The following is a 17,407-nucleotide window of genomic DNA, read 5'->3' as shown; positions in this document are numbered from 1 at the left end:
GCTTTTAAGGATCAAGGCACTGACTTTATGCACATACCACACTTTGTTTTATTTTTAAAAACTCCAGTCCCGCTTGTTTGTTGCTGGCAAGTATGTTTGAACAACAGGCCAAAGTTTCCGTCCATTAAACCAAAGCTGCTGGATCTGAAGGGATTGCTTGTCGATCCACGTAGCTGGATATGCCTGAGGTCCAGACTTTCTCTTCAAGGCTGATTAGCCATGCACAGTGCAGTTCTCTGCTGGCAAGGAATTCTGTTGGTTGTGTATAGAGATGGAATTGTTTTTCACAAAAATTAATCTAGTTTCACATGCAAAATATATATTCAGAATTGTCTGTATCTATGAAAATTATTTGGTCTTTAGCTTACATTACCTTAATTGCCACTTTATCTTAACTAGAATAGCATTGCTTGTGTTCTGAAATCCTAATAACAATGGGACATAGAGGAGGGGAATTGTTATTCTCTGAAAAAAAGGACATAAGGTAACTTTCTTGTTAACCACTCCCAGCACTGTAATGGAAAGCCCTTTTTTTTTTACTGTGGAAATAGCCCAAGTATTGTGCCTATAAATAAGTGTTATAGGTTTTATCAAGATGGACTAAACCCCAGATTGCTTTATATAGAGGACTGAAAGTTCATGTAACCTGGCACTTGTCTAGAGCTAACCTTGTGTTCCATAAAGGTGCTGTTACGAAAACTCGTGTCGTTATTTATTTGAAACTGTTCTTAGTTTTCTCACTCGAATCCCTGTGGAATTCCTCTTCCTAAAGCAAGCAATAGGCAGGTGTCTCGATGCTGGCATTTACAGTTCCTAGAGCTAAGCCCTGATGAAATGCATAAAAGGACAGGTCATATCTCTGCTGCACTGAATGTCTATTAATGCACTTTATATATGGCCAGGCATCAGTCAGGTGATTCAGGCCTTGGGACACAGAGACCAGGTGCTGTATTGTTCACCTTGGAATGATTTACTCAGATCAGCCTGACACCCTGCCACTGGATGGCTGCAAGCAGGATTGGGCAGTAAATCATTTGATAAAGCCTATGACAACAGATAAGGGTTTTTTACTAGATCTGCTCCGTTTTGTGCTGGTGCCTGATTTAATCTGAAGCAAAAAGACCAAAAGGTGCCCTTTAACTAGAGAAATACAGGTGCTGACAATGTCTCAGTTTGTGCAAGAGGGCAATTCCTCAGCAGTGAGTGTCAGGGTATTGCAGCCAGTCTTCTTATAAGCCTGATATTCAGAGTAACTCATCGTGGTGCTGTGCTGCTCCACAGCACAATCTTTGGGATGGGTGGTGCTTCCTGATGAACTGTCCGAATTTCATCCTCACTCCCACTGTTATAACAGATGATCTTCCAGGAAAACTGAGGTGTAGTAAGTTTCCTGCTAGGGTTTGCTGCATGGAAGCTCTTCCAGAGGCACCAGCTATTTTAGAAGACAACCATGAACTGCGATGATTGCTGCACCCTGAGAAGGTGTTTCCTTGTATCTGGAAACTTGGGGAGGGGTTTAAAAATCCACCCTTGATTCCAAGGTTTGCAGCAGTGTCTGGTGCAGCACCTTAGCAGCTGCCTGGATCTGCTCCAATCTGTGGAAGCAGTTTGTACTAACCTGGAACTGAGTGTCACCTGGGAAGGGTGGGAAAGGAACCTGACCTTGCCTGATAGAAAGGCTTAGTCTACGCAGTTTTCTCTTGCTGCCTAAAAATGTGCAATTGACAAATATGAGCTAATTAAATGACAACGACTCCTTGGAAAACGTATTCACATCTGTTTAGTACCATATGTTCTTGTGAATAAATGTTTTGGGTAATCTGATCTGGAAAATCGTTCATTTATTTATCTTTTTAAAGGCAAAAGTAAGGTTAGTCCTGAGCCTTAAAGCTGCTGCTATTTTATAACCTAGTAAGTAGTTTTTATGTGCAAGAGAAACACTGCTAATGTTGCTGTTCTCATAAAGTTTTTTCTTGATCTACACTTGGCAATGGTGTCTGTCCATAAATCACTTTCACTTTTGAGAGATCAATTCTAGAAGTTCATTTTGGTCAGGGAAGTTTATTTATACGCTGATTTTCTTGAACAAAGACAGCAGGATGTAAACCCACTTTTTTTTTTTTTCTCTTACTGAACAATACTTGCCTTTGGAAGATCTCTAATACTCTCAGTGGTAGGTGCTCCTTGAGTTTGATAATGTTGTTAAATTTTTTTGTGGTTGATTACAGAGGTTGGTCACACCTAATGAATATTGTGTCTTTTGTGGGTCTTAGAATGTGTATTCATGCCTCATTTTTTTTTTCAGTGTTTATGCTGTTTTGCAGGATGAATATTTTGTTTGGGGGAAGACAGTGGTAAGTTACTCTCAGAGAATCACAGAGTGGTTTGGGTTGGAATGGACCTTCAAGATCATCCTGTTCCAAACCCTTGCTATTGTCAGGGACACCTTCCACCAGACCAGGTTACTCAGAGCCCCATCCAGCCTGGTCTCCTGTACCTTTGTCCTTAAAATGATGCTCTGGTGTGAGATTCTGGCAAGTGGATTTCTGAAGATTCCCTCTAGTGTAGCACATGAATGAAAACAAAAGAAAATACTGATGCCAAAAAGTTGGATCACATAAGGTCTCTTTTGTACCCTGAAGGTGGAGGGAGAAGAAGAGAGTGCTGTAAGATGGTCAGCTCTAGGTTGCCCAGAGAAGCTGTGGCTGCCCCATCCCTGGAAGTGTTTGAGGCCGGGTTGAACGGGGCTTGGAGCAACCTGGCTTAGTTGGAGGTGTCCCTGCTCATGGCAGGGTGGGTGGGGACTGGGTGATCTTTAAAATCCATTCCCACCCCTTAGCATTCTGTGATTCTACAATTCTTGTTTACCTGGTTCTTTCATGGTGGATTGAAATTCTACAGGGCTCTGCAACAGTGCTAATTAAAACCAGTCAGCTGCTATATTGAGCTGATCTGAGTGGTTTTAGTTGAACCAAAGATGGAACCTAATTTTGATATGAAGCAATATATTTCAAACTTTAAGCTGAGGAGAGGAGCACTCGTTCATGGGCCTTGCTGGTGTCAGGTGGAGTAGAGGCTGTGCTCTGGCAGAAGGCTGATAATCAAGGAGACTCAAAAGTTCCTGCAAAGTCAGGTTGCCTGTCAGCCTGGGGTAGTGACTGACCCCTGTTCAGATTCTGGTCCCCACAAGTCCAGTGATGGGATTCCCTGGTAGCAGCCAGGTGTCAGTGCAAACTGGGCCAGGAAATGCCGGGATCTGAGCCACAGGAGACAGATTTCAAGAAGTTTCAAGGAGAACCTCAGACTGACATCTGTACTTATGGCTTCAAAGCAGTGGCCAACTTGTGATGCCCAAAGAATGAGATCTTAATTTTGTTGAAACTGTGGAATTAAGTCTTATGCACAAACATAATAATTTACTCAGTTTACCATCACCTTCACCCTCCCTTTCCTTCTGCCTGTTGCTGGTCAGGATTAGATTACAGCTTTCCCTAAGAAGGGCTGTCTGATGCCATGGGCAGGAGCCTGCAGGTGATTTCGGAAGGTGGCAATAGGAGTTGTGCTGCTGTGGATGCCTGGCAGGCAGCAGATTCCAGTTGTTTTACACAGCAGGCTGTTCCTTCCAGAGCATCTGTACAGGGCTGGGAGTGCTGAGACAGCCTCCAGCTTTGGGGTGACCACAAACAGCAGGTGAAGAGGGACGAGTCCAGGTTTGATGTTCTCCACAGAAATTTTAACACCAAACCAAAGTCTCTTGGATATCAACTTCCAGCTGTATTTCTCTACCAGAGATGTATATCCCAGCACAGGGTGGTGCACTTGGTCTGTACCTAAGGCTACAGGCAACAGCACATTCGGGAATTGCTGCTTGACTTGCATCCAATCTCTGCTCTGTGCAGCCCAAGGCACTGAGGACCCTTCACTGAGGGTTGACTGAGGTGAATGGTGGGGGAACCTCAATAAGGTATTTCACAATTTAGAGTAAGTAATGCACTATCCTGAATTTATCTGCCACTTCCTCCTCTCCTGTCTGGGCTGTAATGATGAACCCTGTGACTGAATGTGCAATGGAGATGATTCTGTGATACAGGAATTATAACTGTTAGGTACCATTTTTAGGGAGGGGTTGCTTTGATATGTCCTTGTATATCTGGGAGTTTGATTTAGTGTTGAACAGACCTAACATCAATGTCGACAATTTTGGAAAATTTCTTAAATAAGAAATGCTGAAACACTCAGTTTTCAAAAAGAACTTGCCAGCTTGTCCCATCTGAACTCGAGGTGCAAACAGGATGGTTTCTAGAAGTGGAATCCTGAGAGTTTTGCTCCAGTTAAAAAGTTCAGGATACTTGCTCAGAAGAGCACCAGGGTTGTGGGGATTTTTGGGGTGTGTTTTTTTTGGTGGTTCCAGTCTGGGTTTTCTGGCACCTGCTGTCTTCAGCCTGACATCTGTCAGACCTGCTGAGCTTCCATAGCTCACTCGCAGGACCCAAAATCAGGCAGTTCACTGCCACTCAGAGCATCCAAAAACTCTCATTAAAACCGACTTGCTTTCTGCAACAGTTACATGATCTCAAAAGAAAGGGAAAGAGATCAGTCTCTGTTTACACAAACCACATAAATTTGTAGAACTGGGAGAAAACAGTGCTGTAATGACTAACCACACAGAGCAGTGTTTGTGCTGGCAGTAGGTGCAGTAGCCTATAACGATGCCTGTGCTGTGCAGATACATAATTAAGGGTCTCTTAAAACCTATTCTGTTGCTGTAAAAAACAGCACAGCAAATTTATAGTTTTCAGCACATCTGTAATGTTAGGAGACAGTCGCTTTAAAAATCCCAACCAGCCTCCAAACCTGTTCCTTTTCATTTGCCTTTTTGCTCTCTAGGTGGCAGGTTTTGACTCCAAAATACTCTTTTGGTTCCTGCTCTGAACTCGGGCTCAAAATGTGCTGGAGAGATAGAAGATGAAAACAAACCTCTACTACTGTATTTTTTCTCGGTGTTAGATTGATTTATGATCGTGTCCTTTTGTGTGAGTTGGAGAGAGGTGTTAAAGAACCTGCCTGGTTTCCTCCCACTGTTCTCAGTACACCTGTGATGTTGAAATTTCTTCTTGTTTTTTCATGCTGGTGTGAGTATGTTGTCTGAACTGTGCAGGTTTGGCAGTCAAATGGGACCTGCCTTAGAGAAATACCTGTCTTCATTTTGAAGCAGACAAGAAGTGGCTGGGACTGTTTTTTTTCAAAGGCTTAGCAACTGTGATTTTCCTTTCTTTTCTTTATTCCAGTTGCCCAAGGCTGGAGGCGGGAAGAGGTAGGGCTGTTAGGGAGCAGAGAAATGAATTGACAGGCCAATAAGGATTTTTTTTTTCCATTTTTTTTTAATTTATTTACAACAGAAAAAAACCCTGAAACACAACCAGTGTGCAATAATAATAAAAAAAAAACCAACTCCTCTGAAATACTCACTGGCTGGTGACTCTATAGAGAGAAGCAGCAGGAGATTTTGCTCCATGGAAGAAAAGCATCTTCCATGGATCTTGTCCACCAGGCTCCTCCATGCACTGAAGGTGCCCAGGACAATGGATGAGCTGTGCCCAAAGGGCTTGGACCAATCCCACTCCTCTGAGTGCCATCTGGGGGACAAGACCGATTTAGTTTAGTGGAACCAACCTGGCCTAGTGGAAGGTGTCCCTGCCCATGCCAGGGGGTTGGAACTCGAGGGTCCTTTTGAGGTCTCTTCCAACACAAACCATGCTATGATTCTGTGACTGGGGGCCTTAAGTGTCAGCCCTTGCCTGGCAAAGAGGCTGCAGGGCGTCTTGTGAGCTGGGAGCTCTGTTTGGAAAGGGCTGCTGTGTGTGTGGAGCCAGCTGTGTGGAGGCACCTGCATGTGGAAGTGTCTGATTTGCAGCCTGAAGGACTGTGTCTTACTCAAGGTCACCCTCGCCTTTCTCGTTCTGCTTTCAGACTGCAGGTCTTGTTATTAACTAGAGCAATAGCTGCAAGGAGGAGAAGCAATAGGCAGGAGCTTTACTCTCCAATCATTTCAGTCATTTACCTGAATGTATTTTATTTATCTTTCTGTAGGCAACTGTTACATTTGTTCAAGACAGGCACTGAATTTTTTTGCTTTCCCAGAGTGCAGATGACTTGGATGCAAATGCAGCCAAAGCTCACAGATGCCAGCCTTGACTGTGGTTCATCCCTGTCCTGAAACATGGAATTTGGGGCAAGATCCATATCTACCTCCCAAAGTTCAGACACGTGACAGAAGTGATTGTCTGGGGAACACATATGAGAAACAAGGCAAGGACACCAGAACCTCTGAAATGGTCACATAGACACATTTGATTATTGACATCTTAGACACCCAAGGCACACAGTCCACACCTCTGCATAGCGGTGGTTACACCAGCAGGACAACTTGGTTGTCTCTGCCTGGAGCTGCAACCCTCCTCCCCTTGGCCAACTGACCGACCCAAAAATCATGCTGGACGTTTCTGCCACTCCCACGTTTCAAATCCCCGGAGCTTTCCTTCCAATTTCAAGTGTACAGGATTTTACTCAGTATGCGCCGTGTTATCCTCATTTCTGATGCATTGAAACACAGCAGCAAATCCGTACTTTTCAATTTGTCCTGTTTATGGTACAGCCCATTTCCGTTGCAAAAACACTGTTAATAGTTTATTTAATGTGTCTTTTATAAATCACTGAGAACGCCGAGATCTGATTCTTGTACGGGGAATGAAATCATGCAGCATTAATCCACTCTTTTGTGCAATGATGGAAAACAATATAATTAGAAGCCATTCTTTCAGCCCAGAAATTGTAATTGGATTGTGAATTTTATAGCAGCAGCCTTCAAAAAATAAACAAGAATTAGTCAACTAAAGAAAATACGCTCAGCTTGTTTCCAGGAGGGGCTGTGTTATGTGATTAACTTTGGGGTTTATTATTTGCTCATTTTTTTATTTGCTCCTGCCAAATAAGGCATCCTTAGACGTTTCAAACACGGATTTTTTTTCCCTAGGAAACCCTGCTGTGGTGCCAGTCCCTTAGCCTGAAGCTGAAGGCACCTGCAGTCCTCCTGTCCCCTTTATTTTCCACCTTGAAGTTTGCTTGGAGCACCTCTGCATGTATTAGTGCTCCTGTGGATCAGATTTTGGCATTTGGTGGAGAAGCCAGTGTTCCCTAAATGAGGGTGATATAGCAATGGGCAAAAGTTAGAGGAAAAAACTCAAACCCCTCTAAAAGGAGGGTGTTGGAGAGCACCAGAGGCACAAGAGGGAAGGCAGAAGGGGAATGGTGGAGGGGAGGGGTGTTGTCTGTATTTACTGCTCACCTATTTAACCTGCGCTGAAGCACAGGAAAGAAATTGCTTGTCAAGGTATTTATTAGCTCTGCTCATGATAAATGGTTGAAATTATCTTGTGTGAAGCACTTAATGAGGACTGGGTAGAAAACAGGCTTCTCATCCAGTGGGAATCACAGAATCGTTAAGGTTGGAAAAGGCCTCTGAGATCATCAGTTCTAATTGTTAACCCAGCATTGCCAGGTCCCCACTAAGCACCACATCTACAGGTTTTTTGGACACTTCCAGGGATGCTGATTACACCACTTCCCCGAGCAGCCTGTTCCAGTGCCCACCCATCCTTTCTGTGAAGAATTTTTTCCTAATAACCTTTTCCTTATAACCCTGCCAGCCCAACAGTGAAGGTGGTGGCTGGATCTGCAAAGCTACATGGGAATCTTAGGGCATCTCCTGCACAATGTTTTGTGTTCCAGCAGCCTGTGAGTGTGCCTGTTCTTCCTTAAGGAACTCCACCATCCTCTTCTCTGCTTAACCTTGACCTCAAGGTTTCCAGAGGGAAAGCTGATTCCAGCTCTCTCCAGACAACTAAACACTGCCTTATCAACTTACACAGTAAGGGCCCATTTGCATTTTTTTGCCAGACAGTGAAAGGTGTGGTTTGGTAAACACTGTGTATTCTTATGGAGACATTGCTACCTTTGGTTTACTGTTAAATAAACCCAGTAACAACACAGCCTCTTGAAAATGCTGGTATCCATAAATTTGAGATCCTCCACTCTCCCCCCAGCCCATGAGGCTTTGCAGTTGTCCTCACTACATCACTGTCCCACAGACAGGGCTGGGGACCCTCCCGTGGCAGCTTTATGGCTGATGCCTGAAGAACGAGCTGTTACTCCTTGCAAATTATTTTCTAGATTGCCACCGAAGTATACATCATTGTGTCATGGGATGGCAACTATATTAAATCTGGTTAGATAGTTAGGGTGGGTTGCTGTCATAAATCAGCCTCTGTCTGCCTTGTGGTGGTGGAAATACAATCAATAGTTGTTGCAGTGGCTTATATAGTTAAAAACATTTCTTTCTGCAAAGCAAATTTTTAATACTTCTCCAATCCATTAACATCCTGTCTATTTGCTACTTTGAAAAAAAAAAAACAAAAAAAAACCCAAACACATCATCCTCTTGGAACTGTATTGTCACTTCACTAATGCATCCGTAGGAACGTTTGGAAGTCGTTAAAAAGGGGAATTATTTCATCATGATAAAAAAAGAAGAATGAGAGCAGCTCAGCTGAAAAGATTGCGTTGTCAGTTCTGATTTAATGTGTGAATAACGCTAGCAGGACGGGGAGAACATCTTCTGCTGGGTAGATTGTTTTTATGTTGTTAGAGTCTGTGTGCTGGGATTTACAGCTCTGAACTAAGTTTGTGTGTTTGTTTTTTTTGGTTTTTTTTTTCCTGAGGCTGGTTGTAATGAACTGGGGGGTTGTTTCGTTTCTCTTGACTTACAAGGATCACCTGAGTGCCAGTCATGCAGAAGCTTGAAGGTGGTACAGATTAGGGGAGGTCAGCATAAAGTTCAGACCAAAAGCCCTACTGCCATCTCTCAAGTTCTTGTTATGTGTCTTTAATTCTGCTCTGTAAGGGCTCAGCTCCAGAGGCAACAGTCCCTGCTGGGATGCTGCCAGCCTCTTGCAGGGACTCCATCTCCCTTTGGAGGAGCAGTTTGGTAGCTCATACCCCAAGGCTGTGGAGAAAAGCAACCTAAGAGATCAGAAACTAAGATGAAAGGAACCACTCTGCGTCCTCTGGAGATGGTAGAGCTATAAAACCCTTTTGAAGAGTTCCTCTTGCAAAGGCACAAGCAAGGAAACAATTTTTTAGAGGGTTTAAGAGCTGGAGTTTTGAGGACCCTTCTACCCCTTGTGGCAGTTTCTCTTCTTTGAAGCCATTAAACAACATGGCCAAAGCTTCCAGGGAGGATCTGAACATGGAAGAAATGGAAAAGTTACGTTCCTGACCAAACCTCTTCAACTGATGTGAGTCAGATACCTCAGGTCTGAGAGTTACAAGATGGCAAGAGATGGTTTTCTTGTAGAATCACAGAAAGGTTTGGGTTGGAAGGGACCCTAAAGACCACCTAGTTGCAACCTCCCTGCCATGGCAGGGACACCTTCTCTAGATCAGGTTGCTCCAAGCCCCATCCAGGTGGTTAAAGACAGGCTGAGATTAGCAGCTTGCTGGCATTCTACTTTGTGAATATTTTTGTCCTGTTCATTTGCTTGGTTTATGTTATCTTTTTGGTTTAGTTATCTTTTCCTGACTAGAGAAGTGAATTCCAGCCTTAGGATTTGAAAAATGTGTTCTCCACAGAAGCAGCACTAAAGATCAGCTCATAAATGCCAGTTATCCCAGACAGCAGAAGGTCCTGCAATGACAGGAGGCCATGAAGTCAAATTACTCCTCTGAGCCACCAGTGACCTCTGGTTCATCTCCTGCCAGCATCAAACCATTCCTGCCCTCTTTGTTATGGTCTGGCAAAGCCCTCTCATGCAAAATATTAAAGAAGCAGGCCTAGGTCTCAACCAGTGCTTCCACAAATGGGACAGCTTAAATCACGCTCATCGGGAATAAGGATATTGATATCCTGATTATTAATGACTTGTTGATTTTTTTTTCCCCCTAAAGAGCCTTAAAGCTCTTCAGAAACATTACAACCTAGCAAATGATTCCTCAGAGGGTGTCTTAGGAGACAGTAAGATGGAGCAGAAGGGGAAGAGACATGTGAGGATGTGAACAGTTGGCATGGAATTGTAAGAGCTTTTGCTCAGCTCCAGGTTCAGGCTCCTAAATCCAGCTTTTGACAAATGTAGAAGCGGGATTCAACTGTCCCACACGGAGATGCCAAACAGGCAAAATTTTTACATGGGGCTTGTGAATGTGATGCAGCACCTGTGGAAGATTCATGGGCTAAAGGAGAGCAAATGCAGGGCAGCCTGAGTCATCCAAACATCAGCTGCTTGCTAACTTGACCCCTTAAATCTCTACTAAGACTTAGTTTAGAGAACCAGCTAACTCCTATATTTGGATGCCAAAATGTGGGTGTCTCTGAAGCTGAATCCCATTTTTACTGTTGCTAAAAATAAAAGTGGTGTGAGTGAATTTTCACACAGAGAATACTACATTCAGTAGTGAGCTTCCTCCTTTGTGTGTGTGTGTGTGTGTCTGTCTGTCAGGCTGTCCGTCTGACCAGAGCGACCAGCACCTGCATTTCTGTGCTCTGTGTCTGGTGACAGGGTTTCTGTTGCCAAATCAGTCTGTCTTTCGTGACATGAATCCAAGTGCTCAGCTATTAATATATCTATTCAACTGGCAAAATGTTAGAAGTGTTTTCAAGTTTCTCCTGAGCCTGTGACATAAAAGGGTATGTTGTTTCACTCTTCACCACCAAGAGATTTAAAAAGTTGTTTGAGTCTGGCTCAGTCTCGCAGCCTTTTTCCATTTGATGTGGACTCCAAACCCAGCCTTAATCACAGCTGGTGAGCCCTGTGGAGAAAACAGGGATGGGTGGACAAGAAAAGTCTTTTCTCTAAGGTCCTAAATTGTTTTGGGGGTCTCCTTTTTTCCTTTTGTGGTTAATAAACAAGCACCTGGGTCTGCAGCAGGATTACAGTGCCTCTTTCCCACACTGGCATTCTCTTAAGGGGTTAGGCTCTTCAGATGTCTCAGCTTCTGAAGGTGTTTTCAATGTTTCTGCATTTATGAGCAAAGTGATCATGACAAAGAAGTGTTTGCTGCAGAGCACTGGCTAAAATGCTTTTGCCTGTGTGTTCAGGAGATCACACTCAATGGCCAGGACAGTTCTTTCTGGCTTTTAAAACCCACACACCCATTAAATCCTTTCTATCCCGCAGACTTGGATGTATCATCCCAGGGCTCACTCCTAGTGTGTGCCTGGTTTTGTGTGAGACTGCAAAGCATGTAAAATAGTGATTTGTGGCATGGATAACTGTTCTGAAAGGGCTTTAACCAAAGCCTGCTAACACTTTATCTCAGGAAAACCCAAGCTGAGTACACGACCCAGGTGGCAGGAGGTGAGTGGCTGGGGGATCACAGGATAATACAACTGGGGAAGGGACCTCAGGAAGCCTCTAGCTCAGTCTCCTGCTCAGACAGGACCAGGTCACCACAGCAAACCCAGCCTGGTAGCAACATTTTTCCCCCAGAAATTTGCTATTTGAACACGAAGCTGCTCTTCTATTCTCTGTATCCCCACTGTAATCCTGCACATAAATTTCATGTTTGCAGCCTGATTCTGCAGCACACACAGCAGAGTTGAGGTGTTTTAAGCTCTTTGTCTACATGGACACTTGAATTGTCTCCTTCTGGTAGGACTTGATGTTCCTTCATCACTCATTGCCTGATCTAGAAGTGGAGTGATTCATCTTCAACCTATGGGAAAAGAAAAAAAAGAGGAAAAAAAAGGAAAGAAAAGGAAAGGGAAAGGGAAGGGAAGGGAAGGGAAGGGAAGGGAAGGGAAGGGAAGGGAAGGGAAGGGAAGGGAAGGGAAGGGAAGGGAAGGGAAGGAAGGGAAGGGAAGGGAAGGGAAGGGAAGGGAAGGGAAGGGAAAAGAAAATCCTACTGCTCTTGCCCATCATGGTTAACATCAAAGTTGTTCTCCTGCTTCACAATCAGTTTTACTTCATAGACCCATCCTCTCTGAATGCGGCAAAATATGCCCAATGAATGTCTTGGTTTTTCTTTCATTTAGTTAACTCCACACCTCAGGAAGATATAAATGAGATATTCAAAGGCTTCAGACCAGTTTGGCATTAATATTTCTGTTCCTCATCGATTCCATGCTGCCATCTTGCCTTCTATGCTTTTCCTTTCCAGAACAGCTGCATGAAGTGGAAGGAAGGAAGGAGGGAAGGAAGGAGGGAAGGAAGGAGGGAAGGAACAAGCTCCAGAAGTGACAGTAGTGATGCAAGGACAGGTGGGTTGAGGCTGGACACGTGAACGGTGAAACTAGAAATGGGAAGAAATTGTTCATGTTCTGGCTCACTCTGTGGTGGGAAACGAGACAGGAGTTGCAAGAAACCAAAACAGTGTGATGTGGAAAGCAGGGTGAGCCACAGTTTCGCTCCGTGGTGTTGAAGGGTCCTTCATTCCTGGACTATCCTGAGTTGGAAGGGACCCACAAGGATCATCAAGTCCATGTGTAGCAGTCATACGCTCAATCTTCCTGGGACCCCATATCACCTTTGCTGTTGCAACTATTTCAGCAATTTCTGTAAAAACCCTGCATCTTTGGAGCCATATTTATAATTCTGAGAGGAAAAATAAGGGAGGCAGGGAGACAAAGGAGAGAGTACAGAAGTTCTGTTGCATTCTCTTCCCTTCTTTTATCCCTCCTTTTTTCCCCCTCCTTCGACATGTTCCTGGCAGTCCCTGCAGGAGATTAGTCCTTTGAATGGGAGAAAGTGCCATTTTGAGGTAATTGTGAAGGATTATAACCACGATCATTGCAAAAGAGCTGAGGTGTTTAATTCAAAATCGCTGTGTTTGCAGAGCCAGGCACTGATCCAGTGGGTTCCCTGCTCTGGATAGAACCATTCCTGCAGCCCACATGGAGTGATGGGCTTTACAGCATCAGCCACCACGCAGGGGAAAGGCTCTATTGTCTTTATTGGCAGCTCTGTGAAAAACCTCTGCAATAAGAACAGCTCAGAGAAGAGTGGCAAAAAGAAGAGCTCAGAGAAGGAAAATAATCAGTCCCATGAAAAAGCCTGAAAGAATGAAGCCACAGAAGAAATGAATACAAGAAGATGCTGTAAAAGGTGAGTCTATCACTCAGGGTTTTCTAGTCACACTAGAGCAAGGACCTTCCTAATGAAACACGTTTTAAAGTGGTGAAAGCAAGCACTTCCGAACAACTACAGAAGTACCTGGAAAAAAATTCAGCAAGGAGATTTTCTTGAGAAAAGAGCGGTGAATTAAAAGAACTTTTTAGCAAAAGTACAGTGATTACATGAGAATGGGACATCAGGAGGGCTGGTAGGGCTGCTTGGCTTGGGGACAGCTAGAGGGGAAGGAGCCAGCTGGAAATATGGACACAGTGGAAACCTCCTCGTTGAGGTGGGAAAGGTTTTAGTAAACCCAAGAATGCTTTTCAACAGGCTTGGAGCCAGTGCTGGTTTTAACACCTTTTTATTTTAATGCCTTTTTTTTGATGAAACTGAACTACCTCCAACTGAGCCCTGCCTGAGAGGCAGATGAACCTTTTGCATCTGAGTTAGGAGCTTTGATCTGTCCTGGAAAGAGATCTTTCCTTCTCTGAGCCGCAGTGTGTGACTGCCAGCTGTGCAGGTTATCTACCTTCACCCTTGATGCTGTCAGGACTGGCTTTGATTTGGCAACCCCTGTACAACAGATATTCCCCTGACTGCAGGGACACTGATGTAGCCCAGCTCAGGTTTAGCTCACACAAAGCTAAGGACATTTTGTGCTTTTCTAACCAAACATCAGGGAGAAGTTCTAGGTGGCTCAGGAAAGGCTGAGGTTGCCCAGGGCAAGGGTAATTTTTGTCCCTAAGGACCAAAAATTTGTTATGGACAGTGCAGGAAGGATATGAAAATATTCCTGCCTGATTTCCCTTGCATATGTATTGTGAATGCTCTTACCTAAGCACTACCTAGCTTAGATTTCTTTGTATTTCCATTCCCTTAACCCTGTCTCATCTTTCTCTCAAGGCTCTGCCACGTGCAGTCTTCCTGCTGACACGGTAAGTTTTTCGTTCACCACTGAGAAATGACTCATTTATTACAGTGGGGGTCCCAGCTCTTCCCCAACTGTGTACAGATGCCCGTTGAACTGAGCTTTGAATGAGCTTCATGAATAATAAGACAAAAATAACCCAGCGATGTGATTTGACTTTGGCTCTCGGAAGCCTATAAATCATCTTAAGCAAAATCAGTTAAGAAAGCCCACTGTGGAGAAGAGCATGGATTTGCCAAGCCAGAAATAGCCCCTGTGCCACCTGTTTGTGAGACTTTTAAATGCAGACAAGTGGGGAAAGTAGGTCACTTTGGTCACATGTAGAGACTTGGAGAAGGCGTCCATTGCTCCGGAGCTCGGAGACATCCATATCAACGCCGTGAGGATGTCAGAGTCCAGATGGCTCGTGCCCAGCAGGGAATGGCAGAGCTCAGAGGCAGAGGGTGTTGATGGATACTGAGCAGTCTGGGCTCAGGCTGCAGAAATCTTCTTGCTCAGCGTGGCAGAGGGTCAGTGCAGGCTCATACGAGCAGCAAACGTCTGGAGCACCGTGCCATTTGGCAGGAGGGATGGCTTGGCTGCTCCTCCTCTTTTCCCTTTCAGGAAGAGGGTGCAGGTGGATGGAGAATGATGTTGATGGTTGGCTGGGCAGCCCCAGTGGGGTAACCAAGCAGAGTTTGGGCTGGATCATGGGGCACTGAGGGGAAGAGAAACCCAGCAGTCTTGGCTTTCCCTCATGTCCATGACCTTGCTCAGACCTCATGGACAGAGGAGTGGGGGAAGGCTCATCAGGTATGTGGAGGCCCATGAGGATGGGAAGATGGAGTGGATAAATTTTCTCCACAGGGTCTGCTCTGTGCAGTGCAGCTTTGTGTCTTTATGTGCAGCTAATCTGTAAGCAACACTTCAGCCTCACTGGGCGCATTCTCATGGGTGCTTTGGGGTTAATTTTTTCCTCTTCTTTTTCTGCTCTGTTATTCCTCAGTGGCTGCTTGACAACAGACCAGTCATAATTTTTAAATTTTTTTTCCTTTGATTTGCCTTTCTTATTCTCTCTTTTCAACCATATTTCTATTTTCAACCATTAAGTTTTGGTGGGTTTTTGTGGGGTTTTTTTGAGGGAGAGGGGAAGCACTTCTTTTCATGAGTTGCACTTTTGTGAGTATAGTCTGTTTATATCTCTCTTTTTTTTGTGGGTGCCATGCCAGGGGTACAACATCTGTAATTCCAGTAGTGTCTTTCAGGTTGGAAGAGTCCAGTGTTACTGTGGGCCAGGAAGACACGGTGACACCAGTGCTATAGCAAGATGTGCTGGGTTGATTTTAGTCCTCTCTGCTGACCACCTGATCTTAAATGCACATGGAGTTGGTTTTAGTTGGTGGTGACACTCAGTAAATCCCAGAGGAGTGGATGAGGAGGGGAGTTTCACTCCTCAACCAGCTGTGAGGTGCAATTAGGAGGACTCATTAGTGAGCTGAGGTGAGGACCCATCCCCTTACCTCTGTGTTACTGGAGACAGCTGCAATTGCAGCTCAAGCAAGACGTGTATTTTGATGGGCAGTTTTAGCCCCATCTGCTTCACCCCTTACCCATACCCATACCCAGAATTTCAGCTGCACCTGAAGCCGACCCTGAAGGAGCTTTATTTTGCTGGTGAGTGGATTTAGGAGTCTGAGCCCTCAACAGTTACTCTATCATCCAGTGACACCTCCCAAATATCCTCACTGTCCTTTAGCAGCCCGTCTCTGAAATGCTTTGTGGGCCTTTCAGGGACTGAGGTAAGAGGAGAAAGAGTTCCCCTTGACAGTTAAAGGTGTTTTTTCTCCTCTTTTTTTGGTGTTTAGTGGCTGGGTTTTTTTGCTAGTGAGGAGTGGAGTATAAAGCAAAGCTGTATACTGTAAGGAAGCTGTGGCTGAGCCCCTCCTTGCTCTGGACCTGGTTGCTGTTGCTTTGGCAGCATCTTTGGGAGCTGAATGTACAGCTGGTCTGGCACTACTGGAGCCTGTTCTTGCAAAAATTAATCTTTTTGGTCCCGAGGTGCTTATTCTTAGGAACTTTACTGGCTGTGCACGTGTGAAACAGGACAGTAAAATTTGCTGGGCAAGCTAGGCTTTAACCATCATCACTGCAGATTCAAGGATCACTTACAGTCCTTTCTGTCACAGCCTGGTGAACACAGCAGAGTTTGATAGAGACCAGATAAATTCTGATGAATACAGCTGTACAATAATGGGCTGGTTGCATCTCTGCCAATGTCATAGATCAAATTTGGTTCAGCGTCTCAATGTTTTGACTAAACTCAGATCCTGAAATATTGTGCCTGCTAATTGTGACTTAAATGCTTGAGCTCAGTGGAAACTTGGTGGCTGACTGTGATTAATTGTCATATATTAGAAATGTTGATGTTATGGACTGTAAATTTCGTTTCAACAAAATGCCAGCTAAAGGCAAAGTTAAGTGTATTAAACGGCAGGAATGGTAAAATGGTCTGGGCAGAACACCAAGCTTGGGACTGGCACTTCTTTTTTCCTTATTCTGCTGCTGAGTAACTATAATAAATTTCCTAGGCTTTTTTTTTTTTTTTTTTTTTTGCCTACTTCATCTATACCCAGCTCAGGAAAGGGACTGTCTCCTGAAAATTGTCTGTGCGGTGCCTCGAGAAATGGGGCTGTAAATACTGCAGAGTGTCTGCATGTTCCCGTGGTACAAGTGATGGTAGTTCAGTCTCCTCACAAACATCTCTAAAATACGGTCATATCTTAGAGCACACACCGACTGAGGCGAGAGGAAAGGCAGCAGAGGGAGGCCATGGAGGAAGCTTGGAGGGGTGAGGGAGATTTCCATGGTGACCTGGGAGCCAAGCAAGATAAAATGGTGACGATGATGGAGACTGGTCACTGTCTGAAGCAGCAGTGGAGAAAGAAGGGACAGTGGGGCCTGTCCTGGGCAGTGACACCTCTCCCAAGTGCTCAAGTGGTGACCAGTGGTTTTCTTGTATAGGAAAACATGGCAGTTTCATGGTGAGCTTGGTGCAGCCTTTTGGGGCACGCAGACCCTGCTCCTCACTTCTCTGATACTTTATTTTGGTTGTCCAGCCTGACTTTCTGACAGACAGACAATAATCAGAATCCATTCCTTCTGCTTCTTCATGTACTAAGCTCAAAATAATTTCTTTGTGACCCTCTGTCTCATTCTTTCAAGACTTTTTTCTCACTGGCAGTGAGACCTCCTTCTCCAGATGTTGGCTCCCTTGTGGTGCTGCAGTTCCCTGCTCCATCGTGTGATAGATCAGGTTAAACACAACCCCAATTCCGTG

Source organism: Myiozetetes cayanensis, unplaced genomic scaffold, assembly GCF_022539395.1.
Source record: "Myiozetetes cayanensis isolate MyiCay16 unplaced genomic scaffold, myiCay2020 scf7, whole genome shotgun sequence".
Classification (NCBI taxonomy): domain Eukaryota; kingdom Metazoa; phylum Chordata; class Aves; order Passeriformes; family Tyrannidae; genus Myiozetetes; species Myiozetetes cayanensis.
This window is presented reverse-complemented; position numbering follows the sequence as displayed.